General features: G+C 39.4%; 1 long non-coding RNA gene across 1 annotated transcript; it reads left to right on the forward strand.

Annotated features, from left to right (window-relative positions):
* Window positions 1–1026: 1026 nt before the first annotated feature.
* LOC143436124 (uncharacterized) lies at window positions 1027–10770 on the forward strand. The gene is made up of 3 exons (XR_013106328.1): window positions 1027–1179; window positions 8953–9677; window positions 10360–10770. It is a non-coding gene; the product is annotated as an uncharacterized LOC143436124 (long non-coding RNA).
* The last annotated feature ends 5876 nt before the right edge of the window (window positions 10771–16646 follow it).

Consider the following 16646-nt stretch of genomic DNA (forward strand, 5'->3'; position numbering starts at 1 on the left):
TTGTGGATAACTGCTTGGAAAAAGCAGCATCAATCCTCTGATCCCCAACCATTTAGGAACAAAAGAAGAAGATTACAGAAACAAGCTGGCTTCTTTAGAGCAATTGTAAGAATTCTAAGTATAGGAACAGAAGCAGCTTTCTGTCGAGGCTTGATGCTTTACAGAGAATGAAATTTACTGTGCATTTAATATCTACTTAACCCTATATTGATTAACTGATTCCTCAGCAAGTTATACTTTTTCCGATATAATAAAATTCAGGAAAATGTAAATACTTTTAAAACCAAAAATATCCATTTAAATATACAGTAGGGAATACCTATAAAAAAAAAAAAAACAAAAATAAATGAACTAAAAGGGCTTGTCACACCTCCCGGCACTTGGGAGGTAGTGTTCAAAGGTTAAAGGTTATCCTCAGTTAGTAATTTCCAGACCAGATTGGGCTACATGAAGTCCTGTTAATAAGAAAGAGGAAGCGAAAGGAAGAAAATAAAATGTATCCAGCAATTGTTAAAGATATACTGATCTCAAAATTTTGTTCCTCTTACTGAACCAACAATCAGGGAGTCTATGTGGGACTGACCTAGGCCCTGTGTATGTATGTTACAGTTATATAACTTGGTCTTCTTATGGGACTCCTAATAGTGGGAGCAGGGGCTGTCTCTGGGTTTTGTTTTCTGGGTTTTTGTTTTTTTTTTTTTTTTGTTTGTTTGTTTGTTTTTTTTTTTTTTTTTTTTCTGCCTTTTGAGAATACTGGCTTGCTTGGTCCAGCCTTAATAAGAAGGAAGATGCCAAAATTTTCCTGAACTTGTTTGGTTGATATACATGGCAGGCCTGCCCTTTTCAGAAGAGAAACAGAGAAAGAGTAAGGGGGTGGGATGGGCAGAGGTGGGGGTGGGGGGACTGGGAAGAGAGGAACAAGATTTTAAAAAGTAATTTTAAAAATTTAAAAAACAAGAAAAAATATTTTTTGCTCCTCTTTAAAGTCACTTCTTTATCATACTAATTTGTGAGAGATTTGATGAGATTATACCGGTCATTAATGGGTGTTTGAAGTAAAGAGGAAGAAACAAAACAAAAACCCTCTGGGAAACACCAGTTCACTCTCTGGCCTGACAGGAATCTAGAGGGATCCTTCCCAGAAAGATGGAAGGCGGAAACTTTGAAGGGAAACACAAGGTGAGTAAGCCCTTACACTCAGCAGCCATCAGATGTTCCTACTTCCTGTTACTCCGAATCACTTTAGTTTCTGCACTGCGGGCCAACAAGTCAACCCCAAAGGACATGCTTTTACAGAATTAGCATACCATAGGACTTGTTGGGCATCCAGTGAGTGTTGCACTGGGTATGGATACTTGGCTTTGGGGGTTTTCATGAGTGGGGGTGTGTGGCTTTTTTGTTTTATTTAATTAAAATATAATTACAGAATTTCCCCCTCTCTGTTTCTTCCATCCTACTCATCCTCCCCACTCAAATTTATGGCCTCTTACTCTTTAATTATTACTGTTTCATACGTATGAAATAAATACATCAGGCCAACCATCTCAGTCCATTTGGTGGTGTTTGTATGAGGACTGACACTTCTGAATGGATAATCAATCAAGGAGTTCTTCTCTGGGGAAGACGACTTCTCCCTCTCTAGAAAGTCTTGGTGGTCTTTATCTCTGTGAGATTTCCCCATCTACACTGGCGGGTCATCTGGTGTTGTCACGGTTCATGTGTTATTTGAACAGCCATTTTGTTGAGATTTCATGAGTGTAGTCTCCTGGTTATAACTGGAACACACTACCTTAGAGCAGACTTTCTGGGCCTCTCGATTTTACCGTCTATCCATCCTTCTTTGATATTCTCAGAGCCTTAGGGATAGAAGTTGTGTTGTGGGTGTTTCCACTGAGACTAGACACCTCACAGGCAGTTGTTCTCTTAGACTATCTGTGGCAAGAAGAAGCTTCTGTGATGAGGAGTGAGAGCTACACTTACAAAGTACAGTTATGAATTGTGCTGGTTTAAGAAAGTGACAGTGGTAAGTTCTCCATTAAGACCTATGATTTTCTCAGCCATGGGTAGTTAGTTAGGTTTCCTGTACCAGTCGTGATATCGCTCCTGTTAATTGGGCCCTAAGTCTACTTAGGTAACTGTCACACAAGAAGTGCTACCACTGTACCTTTTGGGACAACTCGCTGTTCTAATCATTGTTGTGGTTAATAGACAGAGCTAAATAGGATGATTGATTGCTTTTCTCCCTTGGCAGCATATAAAACGCCTTCCAGTACAATTAATCCTCAGGGAGGAAGGTTTAGGTCAGACCCAACCCAAATTATCTAAGTCTTGTGGCCAAAGTAGGTTGTATCTTCAGCAATACAGACTTACTTTCAACCAAGGAAGAAAACCAGGGACAAAGCTAATAGCCTAATTTGTTTTCAGAGTCTCTGGGATTCGTTTGCCCCAACAAAGCAAAAGGAGGTTTCTGATGCCAGGCAGGATGACTCTAAGAGCTGGTTCTTTGAAAAGATAAACAATGGCTGGAGAGAGGGCTCAGCCATTGAAGGCTAAGTTCACAATCAAAAATATAAGAGAAGATGAATAAAATAACCTTGGCCCAGCTATCCAAAATAAGGACGATCGAAATGAATAGACCAGGAATAACAGAAAGCTATTGCAACAGATGCTGAAGAAAATCAGGCAGCTATCAAAAATATCCCCTACCATGATCAAGTTGGTTTTATTCTGGAGATGCAGTCATGGTTCAACATACACAAGTCAATGAATATAAGAAATCATATAAATGGGCTAAAAGACAAAAATCACATTATCATCTCAGTAAACACACAAAAAACCTCTAACAAAATTTAACATGTCTCTAGAGAGACAGGATAGGTATAGGATAGATGATATGAATAGATATGAATCTATGTATGCATCAAGAATATATGGAAGTATCATATACATCAAGAATATGTGGAAGTATCAGCAGGAATGAATCTGAGAGCAAATGGAAGGTGGATTCAGGAGGAGGGATGGGGAATAAAGATGAGATAAATGATGTAAACACGGAACTCTGAGATTCTAAAAAAAAAAAAAATTCAATTGATTTTTTTTTTAAAAAAGAGAAGTGTGGACTCAGCCCTCCTGTTCTGCTTTCTGACTAAAGCTTTGTGCTTACAATATAACCCAGCACTAAGAACAGCACACACTGAAGTCCACTCTTTCCTTTGGTTACTTCTGTCTGCCTAACGATTCACTTTTAAACCTTTCTACTACGTTTGGCTATTTCTAATGAAAGCAAGATGAAAATTTTTGATAACTCAGATTTCATGACACCAAAAAAAAATAAAAATAAAAATCTGTAATAGAGTCTTAAGTCCCTAGACACAATCACTAACTTTTAAAATGAGCTACCCTGGTAACCAATAATGGAATAGAATCAGATGTCTAGAAAGGCTTTAGTAGTAGAGGTTTATAATCCGTTGTTTAAAAAAAAAAAAATCTGTTATAATAGCTTAGGGATTCTCTTGAATTCCATGGTATGGTAAGTGCCTTGTGTGTAGCATAGTCTCGTTCTGGACCATAGTTTCCATGTTCTTTTAAAGTGGTTCAAGAGTCCCATGATCTGCAGCTACAAAATGTGTGTGGATGAGAAGCAAATAAATGGGAGGACAGTTTGGATTGCTGTCATGTTGCTGGTTAGTTCGATCCAATTTATTGGCATTCTTGATGTTTATTATTTCTAAGTCATGTCACAAAGGCACATGTTTCTTGGATACCCTGTGGCCTGGCCTAGAACACTAATGTGTCTGGGTTTTTATACTGCTGTGAAACTTGGATTCCAACCGACTGTTTATGTATAATTCCTTCTCCATCTCATCAGCGATGACTTTCACCTCAATTCCAGAACGTTACGGATCAGAGTTTTCCATTACCACAGTGCCACAGTCCTTATGCTTCTGACAGCATCGTGCCCATGAGAAATGGCCAACCTTTCCCTTTTGTGATCTGTCAGTGTTTGACCTGACAGTTAAGTCCTCGGGGCCTCCTAGAAAAATCTGCTTAATGGATGATAACCCTGAACTATGGTATTAATACGATCATATCTTAACATGCAGGGTGTCTGCCGCAAGAGCTAATTACACATCTTCCTTTGCTACAGTGGAAGGAGAGATTTAAAATCTATGTGAAAAAAAATGCCTTAGAATCAGACTTAATCTACACTACTATCTGACTTTATTGCGGAATGGACACTAAGCAGGCAATGCGTAAACTTTCCTAAGTTTTCTTCTGCTAAATTTCATGTAACATTGCACACATGTGTGCATGGGCACATATGCAAACACACACATACAGATACAAATAATGAATGAATAAATAAATAGTATAATATAATATTATTAAAATTTAAAGAACTCCAAAAACTCATAGCCAGTAAAAAAGAAATATGGCTGGGCACTATAACATCTTTAATGCTTCTATTTGTATTTCCATATATTGATTATTTGTGTGGTAAGTATATCAAGGAAACACAATCACTCAAGAGAGGTCTATGTGTATTTATCCATCTCTAAAACTGAGCTATCTGATCTTTGAAATTAGTGTTTTCTTTGGAGAAAGCAATAGGACACACTTTAGACTATTGTATATTTTACATATAGATGTTACAGACCATTTGGTCGGCTGAGAAGGTGTAAATAATACAAACGCTGTCCTAGATGTGAAACAGCACAGATATTTAAAGAGTAAAAGCACCTAGGTACTGGATAAGAACCAGGCTATGCTTCAGATACCTTTGATAATGAGTTTAATATCTTTATATAACAGACCATCCAATTATAAAATTGGTAGTTGACATGGCTCTTAATTTCAAATATCTGTTTATTCATTTTAGATCTGTTCATGTTTCCATTTTCTTTATAACAAATGAAACACCTTTCTGATCAATACACAGACTTTTTAAATAAATATAGTATGTAAACCATACCTCATTGAATATATATACATGTATGTATGTATGTATGTATGTATGTATTTACTTAGTCAGAAAATAGAGCAAAAATTCCCTATGTTACTTATCTAAAAGCAACTGAAACACCACCTTCCGACAATTGTCACAAAGACATCTCAAAAAATGACACTGAACAATCAACACAGTATTGAACATAAGTTTACCCAGATTTTTCCAAGAAAATGTATGAATTAATCATTACATGCTCCTTAATTAAGTAATTATCAAATAAAATGATTAAGATAATCATTGTAGAGTGACAAACAAAAAATATGTATACCTTGGATCCATCATTAATACCTTGCCCTGGATAACCTAGGTGTACGTGTGCTTAGGCGACTGACTAAAGGTCTTTCTCTTGCTGACAACCAAGGCCACACAATAGAAAGGGCTCTGGTCCAGGAGCCAGAAGATCAGACATCAGCTCTGCAGCCTCCCTGGGAAAAAAAAAAAAAAACTTTCAGCTTTTTTCAACTCTCAGTTTTTTCATCTGTAAAATAGAATAAAAATATCTACTGGCCTGCCCTGCTGGATTGTCAAGAGAATTAGAGGACTCGGTGCATATAAAAGCATTGAAAACCCAAAAACATTAGTAATATACTTTTTCTTAAGTGGTAGTTGATAGTCTCCTGATTTAAACCCACATTTTCAGAAACTAAGGCAATTAGTCATGGCAGTTGAGATATACCCCAAAGCTAAATCTGACATAAAAGCATCAAGTTCAAAGCCACTAAACATGCACCCTGTCCTTAGGCCTGAAAATTATTCAATGCCTTCTAGAGCCGAGGTCGGTCAGTTGGAGCCTCAGGATGGTATCCACAGCATGCTAATGATATTCTGCTTCAGAACTGGACCAGTTTTCCTCTGACCTCAATATTATATTTTCAACTGTCACATGTGGAAAATCTGGGAAGCTGGTCAGTAAGAAAAATGAGATAGGATCTGAACACCTGGGGTGCTGATACTTTAGTTGGGGTAAGACTGTTAAAAGCCCTCTGCCACAGTTCTTGTGACATCATTTAAATTGATGCTAACCTTCAAATAATCTATAAAACAACTTTAGGGACACTAAGGTAAAGCATCAGTAAAGTCTCAGAATTCAGTCATTGAAAGTACCCACCTTGGACCCAAGCTTTAAATGAATATACTCTCAACTGTCCCCTTGGGTATTCAATGGAGACAAAAATTATTCCCCAGAGTAACGCTGAATATTTTCCACTTTAAGTGGACAAGGGAGGACAGGCCTTCTAGGGCATTATTTATGCAAAAAGATTTTGAAGAAAGGAACCTGCTTGAGAACGTGTCACGATAGCCATCGTCAAGGGTTAAAATTTCAGCTTTTTAAAGTCCAGGCATCAAAGCAGCAAGACAGGTTTCTATGAATGACCTGATGCTTTTCCCTGCCCCGGCCACGTTGTAGCCACATTGTGTCTGGAAGCTAAGATATGGGCACAGAACTTTCGGTGTTTCCCTTAACAGCTTGGTTTGCACCTCTAGATAAAGATGTCTGGGGGAGTCCAAATCTCATTTAGCACAAGGCTCCTTTGTATTTTCCCACTTGCCTTCGCTACTGTGTAACACGACAGTTAAATAGCATAGCTTTCCAGATCAAAGGCTAGCAATAAATTCGAACAAATCTACAAGAAGCAAATAATAGAGGAGCCGAAATTGTAATAAGAGCAAATGATGATGAGGAAGAAATTTTATCTTTACCATATTTGACTTCTTGTATGCTTCTGCCATCTGCTCATGTATCCTTTACTCCACTATTGTAACCTTTGTTTTATAAAATAACAACTAATTAAGCATGTAACTGCCTCTCTCAGCAACTCAAAATATATACATATAGATGAAAGCAGAATTATTATATTACTTTCTCACAGCCATTACATCCGTAATTAGATCATATTGTTAGCAGAGGCCTGCTGTAGCTCTGGCTTGCCCAAGAATTTTCCTACTCAATATGAAATTCAGAGTTGAAACAATCATTTTTAGCACCTCTCCAAGTGCTGGTATTCTATGCTTTTATTTCAGATAACAAAAGGAAGGGAAAAAAGCTCTTGAATTGAGTAGGATAAAATCAGAATACCTCATGTCATGTAATTGAGCATACAAAAACCTAATTTTAACACGTTATTTTTAGCTCATCTCTTTAATGATTTCTCTTGATTTTACTTATTCTTCAGTGATTGCCCAGCTAGGGGGGAAAAAGTGCTCAATTAGATGACACTGGACAAAAAGTATCAGTTAAGTAACAAGAAAACTCTGGTTGTAATCAGGAACCCTGTTCATAACATTGTTAAAAATTATTCCATGCCTGTTTTTAAATAGTTGTTTTTTAACCTTAGAACATTGTCATGAGGGATCCTATGTCACTTGTTTTCTTACTAATGAATGCATTTCACATCTCGGACCGGATAGCTTTGATAAATATTCAACTCACAGAAGAGAGGAAAAACAGTCATAGACAATTCTGCTCTACTCCTTGGTGCTACTAGTTGGCCTCAATTCTGACCTAGAAGGAGTATCCTCAAAGTTGAAAATTAATTCAAAGTCTATTCCAGGTCGTTCTTTGGCATCTGTGCTGGGAAGATCTATTAATGCCAACGTAGACAGAAATAAGCACACAGGCCACAGTAGGAATAGGACCAAGACCATCAGTCATTTAACATGAGATAAACAGTAGCAAAGTCTAACTCACGAACTTTCCAACTCAAAAGTGAGTGTAAGTAGCAATTCCAAGACCCCAGAGTGAATAATAGGCCACCGCTAAACACAGCTCAAACTTATTTCTAAACAGAGTAAATATATCTCTAACATAACAAACAGTATTAGAAAACTCCAAATATAAGTAATTTATTTCAATTTGGGAATCTTTGCTGGGAATTAGCCTTTGTACCTGGGACAATTGAAGATATTCATAAAGATGCTTCTGAGTTATATAAAACTTCCATTATCTAAAACATAACAATAAGCAGGAAATATTGAAAATGTGAGTAGGCTTCTACTAGCTTGATCTTCAACATACTTTTGTGTATCTCTTTCTATAGAGGGACTTACAGGGTTATCCAGAGGGCAGAAAACATCCCTGACAGTAAAACCTATCAGACTGAAGCTGATTTATATTTATTTTTCAGTATCAAAAATAATGCAAATTTAAATTGGCACACTGTGTTAGACACTGGAAAGAAAGTCCTGGTGGTCTGTATGCCAACATGGATACATTTCTGCATCCATACTACAACTGAATTACATGGTTTGGAGGTCCTTCTTAGCCACACAAGAGATAGGTGCAAATTAAAAGTCTGTCTCGTGTAGCTTTCAAAGAGAGTCAGGTTCTCCCCTGAGCAAGTGCTGCTTCTGCTGAAAGACATGCTGATACTCTAACAGTGAAAGTAAGCAACGAGGTGACTGGAGCCAGGACTGGCAGGAGCAACACTGGGAGAAACTGATCCAGCTACAGGACAGGTGCCCAAGAAGGTAGTCTACCGTTAAGCAGCTGGTTCAGCAGAGTGCGACACTCTCAATTAGGATCGCAGCAGGCAACTGAGTTTCAGACCCATGGAATCTAGCAAAATGAAAGCTCTCAACGCAGAAAAGGCAATCCGTAAAACCTGTATCAGGCTGGGTCCCAGGAGGCAGCCTGTCACACCCAGGTTGGAGTAAGTCAAGGAGGTTTGACAAAAACACAGGACTTTACAAGGTATGGAATTAAACTTCAAAGAAAATTTGGTAATCTGGTACCCACCTAGGCTGTCGTCATCCTTTGGAAGTCAAGGGAGAGCCTGAGTAAAGTTTCCAGCTTCCCTAGGCTTTGATTATTCACTTTCATCATCGAGTTTAGAGTTCTATAGAGAAGCGGCACACTCCCTATACTCCCATTAACTTTGATATAGGTAACAGTTCTGACAATGGATCACAATGGTAACAATTACATTGTTTTTTTTTTTTTCCAGTGACTTTGCTGCAGCTCAAACTGGTGGAAACCATTCATCTGGGCCTGCACAAGTAGCTAGTGGTGACCTTTTTATGTCCCTGGGCTAAATTTCCACCTTCAGAACACACTAAGCTGCCATTTTCTGAGCAAGCATCCTTTGAGGAGCCATGAAGTCTGATTATGCGTCTGCAGACCGTAAATTACCTTACTTTCCTTGCCTCCCAGTCACCTTTCCCCATACCTCAGACCATCCTGCTTCTTCACCTCATAATTTTCCTTAAATGCTATCCTTAGGAACGTGGTACCAAGACTTGTTTTCCCGTTCTTCACAGATGGCCACTTCATTAGATGGTCTCCCTTTAGTAAAATCCATCATTTCATTGACTGACATACTGCAGGAAGAGGCAAAAAAAAAATGTCCAATAACATTTAGATCAGATGGTGAGAAGAGGAAAACTAATGCCTGGAATCTAGACGCTGAGGATCACCTAGAGAAAAACTGACCTCTTACCGGAGGAGGCAAAAAAAAAAAGCTCAAGGTAGCTCCAAGAGAGAAAACAAAATAGAGTAGTTATACTCGCCCATCACTTAGTATCTTCCTGGAACCTCCAGCAAGAGTTCCCAATGGTCAACCTCAGTTGGAAGCAAGATGACAGACTCTGGGTCTCCTGACCCCTGGGGAGCTGTTGTGCACATGTGGTCTCAGAGTGTGGACTAGCTTGGGAGCAGAGACTCTGGGCAGTGGTAAGTATGGCTGAGGAGGATAGACTTTGTCAGAGGACAGTTTTGCAGAAATGGTGGGCTAGTTTATAGAGTCAGGAAGAAAAGAACAAGAGAGAGAATATGCCTCATTTGCATATGCAGGCCTGATTGAAGACAGGCAAACCTTAGTGATGCACCAATCCAAACACCAAAGCGTTTGGGAGGAGGCAGGGACTTTCCAAGTGTATCAGGTAGATTAGCAGACTGCCAGTCACATGATCTCTGAGAAGCTAATTCTCTGACTGAGGCAGATGGAGGGTCAGGGGTCGGGGTGGAGGACAACAGAAGCCTAAATGACTCTATAGTTTTTTAGGGCCGTTGTCTCTATGGGGTTGAGTAGGCCCAAGCCTGATTTGGGTAGGGAGTGGCCCCACTGCTGCTGTGCTGTCTCAGAGCTTGTTGAGGGGTATGGCAGTACCCACTCCATCCTCCCTCTTCTGGCTTGGGAACCCACGATAAACTTGCATAAGTTTGGAACTGGGCAGTCCTAGCCTGACTTACTTTCAACTCCCCTTCCTATCCTGTTAATGTCCCCTACCTTCCACCACTTCCTGATCTGTTTGCAAAGCATAAGGTATACTTGAAAGATTTCATTATTAAAGAGCATTTAGAAGCTCCCCCTCAATGGTTGAGATGTTAACTGTGAAAATCTTTCTTCCTTTAGATGCACCTCGGCAACGTGACCTTTGCAATGTTCTTCCTTGAGTTTGGTCCTGTGTGAAGCACCACAAAGCATGCGAATTGCCATGACTTTTAACCGGAAGTAGCCCCAGGAGTTCAAAGTTCACTACAATCAGTGATCTATCCAGAGAAGAAAGAAGGGGACACACAATGTAATGAAGGTGACCCCACTAAACACACAGCTTTCCTGTCCTGCTCCTATTCCTCTCAGCTACAAAACAACTGTGTGCCTCCTGATTCCCTGTTCCCAGAGACTTTGAAGAAGTAACCCTGTTATCTTCTACAGGACTAGCCTTTGAATACTTTGCTACAAGTCTTATTTTGCAAGCACCGCCCTTTGAAAAGTGGGCAGCCTGGTCTTCCTCTGGTAACAGTTCCATATAGGTCAGTACAGGGAGGAGAGAAGTGTGATATTAGAGCCTCTGTCAGGAAAGTAGATACTACTTGGGGCTTAGATCATGGCTGAAAGTCAGAACATGAGGCAGCAACCTTCGGGTACAAATTACTCCAGGGATGTGAGAGTAAGGCGAAGCCCCCAGACATGTTGGGGAACTGGCTACAGAACAGAAGGGGTAGATCCAATACCCTGATGCCTTTGACACAGAAGGTCAGGATGGATGTAAAAAGCAAGTTGGTGTTCAGAACACTGGAAGACCAGCAAGCACTATGCATAGATAAGGATATAGGAGACCCTAATGATACAGTAGGAGCTAGTATTGCACACATCAGGGCAGAGAAAAGATGACACTATGCATAGATAAGGATATAGAAGACCCTAATGATACAGTAGGAGCTAGTATTGCACACATCAGGGCAGAGAAAAGATGACACATTAGTGGGTGGTGTATGGGCAGTTCATAAAGGGGAGATGTAAATAAGTTACAAGGCATACATTCTTTACACCTAGGCTTAAAGCAACACAGAAGAGTGGGACATTACAGCATCTTGCGCTTCAACCTGAGAGATGAACTACCTGACCTACTGACGATGAACTTTCATAGGGGAAGAGACGATAGAGAGGAGACTAAAGTAATATATATCCCTGAACCTCACTCCACCTTTCTTGGTTTTCCCATTGGCTAACTCAACTACAAAAGTCCCAAGTCGAATGCAGACAGATGGGGACAAGGATATGGTGAAGCTGGAGAGAGATATTGAAAACAGAGGCTATCATGTGATTCTGATGAAAGAAGATGGATGCCTCCTGCATGGGATCCTAATTTCGATAGAGAAACAGCAGTAACTTGACTGCATAGAAATGAGTGGCCATCTGGACTAACTGATCAAGGCGACAATGCCAGTGATGGTGGAAACGAACATTATATACCTCTGATACATTCAAAAGAACACACCACCTGCTGATCATTCCTGACAGAAAGGCTGCTTGTACTTCCACAAATCCATCCTAAGAAGAATCACCACACAAACGCAGATGTAGGGACGGTCTACAGAATAGTTGACCTGGTCACTTAAAAAAATGGCAAGGTCACCGAAGACAAAAACACAGGGAAAAGCTGAAGAGATGTGACAGCTGAGTGTAGAATTTGACCCAGAATCTTCTGCTGATTCAAGGACTTTATAGGGTAAACTGAGGACATCCCCATAAAGTCTGTATGTTAGGGAACATCATGTCCCAATGTCCATTTTGAGGCAGGCCAGATAACACCATAAAAGAGGCAAGCACATACATGACAGTTAAATGCTGGTGCAGCAGCAGAGCTGGGTTATAGTATGAGGTCAAGCATTTGTCCAACTAGTGAAAATCAAGACCCAATTGGAACTAGCTGTGACCAATTTGATCAAGAGTGATGACAGCTGTATATTGGTTCATTATAATGCTTTCTCCAGGTCATAAGCCTTGCAGAATATTCTACTTCCATGTGCATCTGATGTCATGATGTATCAAAAAAAACTTATATGAAAACAAAAAATGAAGAGTAAACCCTATTCTGGAGGAAACTCCAATCCTATTCCAGAAACCCTCCACTGTCTCCTATAGCTTATTTCATAAGCTTTCCCTCTCCATTATGCTCACTGATAATATGTGCCATCCCAGACTCATAAGACTCACTGGGAAATACTGGCAAGCTTCACTTGAGTTTTGATGTTTGGCTTGGTAGTGAAAGATCTCTCCTAGTTCCTTATTTTGCCTCCTCTCTGGATTCTTCCTCTGATGGTAACAAGAATGTGAAAACACTATGTAGTCTTGGTCCTATTCCTTGTAGAGACCTCCTTAGCCCTTACCACCAGTGACAATTTCCCAATGGCTTTGACCGTATGCAGTGGTCACAGAATCAACAGTCCTTATTTAAAAACCACACACACAAAAATGGTATTAGAAGGTAAAGGGATACAATAAGAAAGATCCATAGTGACCATAACAGTTATGAGTTGGACACCAGATAGTTCAGAAGTAATCATTCTGAAGAGACTTAGTGAGAGTCACTAATGTGCTTGGGTGCTATTTTCAATGTACTCCTTCTGAAGGATCCAAAAGCCTGTACGGGCTCCCTGACTTGTTTATCGTATTTTATTGCATTGACTTCAGGGTGACTCAGTCAATTAAATAAAGGGACTATATGCTAAACAATATGCTAAATTTCTACCTCATCAGTAATAACGAAAATACAACCCTTCCTTTTAGGAAACATTAAGCAGCTGTGGATCCACCCAACATGAGAAGAAAGAACACTTGTGCCAAGTTGGGCCTTCTTTGCCAGTCTTCCCTGCAGTATAGTCAGAGATCTTTCAAAGCATCAAGAAGACATTTAGAATACAAAAGTAACTCAGGCCCATGAGACAGAGTATCTGGGACACAGAAGGATAAGAGAGCACTCAAACTCTTCTGTCCTTGTGAGAAATTCTCTTTCATCCGGCACAAAGAATAAAAATAAAGTCGTATATATCAGGCCTTGTTTGGTCATGAATAACGCTTGAGATTAGCATCTTCTCTGGACCTCCCAAATGGCTTATTCTAGGGTAGAGCTGAGAAGCTTAATGTGTACATATTCCATGAACATGGATTGTGCGCTAAGCATTAGCCTCCTCCTTATAATCAGTGCCATAGTGATGGGTAGGTGTAATCTATATTTTACAGTAAATGGTAGCCTAAGGGCTTTGAGACTGCATTTCTGCCATATTTCTTATAATAGTATATCACGGACTGATTGCAAATGAGATTATAAATGCTCAGTGAGCATAAGATATATCTTTTCTGTTTTTATTATGCACAGTCTAGAAAACCTTGGTTATGACTGAAATGGCTAACTAGTATCCAGGAAATTTAGCACATAGGCCAAGAAGAAAAGGGCATTACAATGAAATTATATAAAAAAAAAATTAGTCAATAGACGATGACTTCTGGATCTCTTCATCCATAAATTCTATGCTTACCATCTGATATCATTTCCTTTGAAATAATTGTGCTTACCAAGTTCCCTACAAAAGGCTGTCACTGAGGAAGAAAGAAGACCATTAAATGATGCAAAAGCATGGTCAACAAGAATAGTTATGTTCCTGGAAATGAAAATGTTTCAGGGGAAAAAAAAGAAGTACGAATTCCCAGAAGAAAAGAGAATCTGCCTACTGCAACAGCTTTGGCTAAGGCCAGTCCTAGAACTAAGGTCACAAGGGGAAAGAAGTGTTTTCTTTAACTTTGTCCAGCCAAGACACTTTCCTTCTTTCAAGATCACAGCATCCTCAAACTTGGGCAAACCCACCGAGTTACATTTCTATCACCATAACAGAATACTGACATACATCAACGCAAGAATGAATGTTTGATCTTGGGTCATGGCTTCAGAGGTTAGGGATCGATGATGAAGCAGTATGTCATAGAAAAAGATGTGGCAGGGGAAACTGTCACCCTTATGATAGCTGGGGAGCAACAGGAGATGCAATACAGGGCCAAGAACCCTATACTTCCTTCAGGGGTACACCCTTAATTTTCTAGCTTCTTTCTATAGTACCCACCTCCTAAAGGTTCCATTGCCTTTCTATAGCACCATGGAAACCATACCCTAGGCATATGGGCCTCAATGGGCTATATAAGACCTAGGCCATGATATATATTGTATTTGAAAATAAATTAAGAATGAGAGTCCAGTCATTCAACAATGAGTACTAGACATTTCAGATCATGTGCCTTATTGATATTATGCTCCAATTGTAGGAAGTAACTTTGAGACTATTACATAACATTATACTCCACATTTGGCTATGTTTCTACTTGGGGGCTAACATTTAATCTGCCAGAAACAAGAATGGTTCTGACTACATGTAAGAACAGCACTGAAGGCTGCAGTAGTAGTGAAAACATACCTCCAAGCACGAGGCTAGATATCTTCAATTAATTTTCAAAGACTTATTCTTTTTTTTTTTTTTCAAATCCACAGAGCTATGGTCAGAATTTCAGAACAGCGTGCTATACTTTAAGCTTTGTTTTTAAACTGAGTGTGCTTCTTTAGTTTCTTTCATCACACAAAATGTACACACAGTCGAAGACAGCTCACTGAAGCCTTGTCTGATCATTGCTCACAGTTCAGCATGGGGTATCTTCCAAGCCAAGATCATAAAGTAAACTGTACAATTCACAAACACTATTCATATTTAATCACTTTAAGCACTGTGTCTCTTTTTCTGATAGCTTCTCTTTTAATTTTCTTCTGTAGCATTCAAGAATAATAAAAGAGCAAATAAAACATATTCAGAAAAACTTTCTCCAAGTATTTTTTTTGTAACTGGAGCTACATAACTTTCTCATACTGACTAGTTTTCTGCAAGATAGATTAAGTTCTTAAAAATATAAATTCTTCTTGGTTTCTTCAGTGTGGGATCAGCCATTGTTGGACTATACAGACCTCGTTCTGTAAGACAGCCTAATAGACCTCTTTTTAATAATGTGTGATTGTCAGGTGAAGTGCTCAGCTGTAATTCCCAGCACATAAAAGACAAGGAATACCCCAGCAAGCTGGCTACAGGCTCTAAGCTCATCAAGAGGTGCTGCTTCAGTCTATAAGGAGAGTAAAAAAGGAAGACAAATGCCAACCTTAGGCCTTCACATGTACCTTGCACACATGTTCCCACATACACATGAATAGAATTCGTATACATACCATATACACATATGTGATATATGTTTGTGTGGGAGAGAGACTTTTATGTATACTATAAAAATCCAACAGCATCAAATTTCTTGAAGTGTCTGTGGTTGTTTGAATGAGAATAGCCTTCAGAGGCTCATATATTTGAACACAAGGTCCCCAGTTGGTGTAACTGTTTGAGAAGGGTGTGGAGGTGTGGCCTTATTAAAAAGAGTGTGTCACTGGGGATGGGTTTTGAGGTTTCAAAACCCTATAACATTCCCAATGTCCCTTCTCCCTCTCCTCTGCCTCTCTCCCCCCCTCCCTCTCCACTTCTCTCTCTTTGCATTAGGCTTATGAATCAGATGTAAGTTCTCAGCTACTGCTCCAATACCATGCCTGCTGCCATGCATGCTTCCTGTCATGATGGTCATGGTCTCTAACTCTGGACCTGTGAGACCCTAGATTAAATGCTTTCTTTTATAAGTTATCTTGGCCATGCTGTCTCTTCACAGCAGTAGAAAAGTCAATAAGACTAAGCCAGGGTCCCTATGTAAAATAGCATGATAATGCTTTCTGTCTCCACTGACACAGATGATATTGTATATCAAATGTGTGCTCAGTAAATACTGTTATCTTCCAAGACTGCCATTTAAAAAGTTTTCAGTTCAAAAGTAGTGTAGAGCCTATTGATGTTGAGAACACATTGCCAGCAGTTAGCCTGACATCATCACTTACCGTATGTATTTCATGCACTTTCACCCATCAGTTCCATGAGGTAGATAAAATAGAACTTTCACATTGGCTTTGTATTGCTTCCATAACAACTTACTACAAATTTAGAGGGGTGACCAACACAAATCATCTTACCATTCTGAAGGTCAGAAACCCATCAGAGATCTCACCATGCTAAAACCATGGTGTCCCAGGGCTGTGTACTTTTCCAGAGTTATAAGAGAGAATGTTTTTTTGTTCATGGAAGGAAAAGGCAGAATTTTTTAGCTAGCAGTTGTAGGACTGAGCTTTTTCATTTCCTTGCTGTTAACAACTGAGTCATTCTAGTTTCTAGGCTATAACATTCCTTAAGCCTTAGACTCTTTTCCCCTTAAAGCCAGTATCATTAAGGTGGCTCTCTATTATGTTCAGATATCTCTGCTTGATTTGTGTTTTAACTATTCTTGTTGCTATG

The sequence above is a fragment of the Arvicanthis niloticus genome, chromosome 22 (assembly GCF_011762505.2).
Source record: "Arvicanthis niloticus isolate mArvNil1 chromosome 22, mArvNil1.pat.X, whole genome shotgun sequence".
Lineage (NCBI taxonomy): Eukaryota > Metazoa > Chordata > Mammalia > Rodentia > Muridae > Arvicanthis > Arvicanthis niloticus.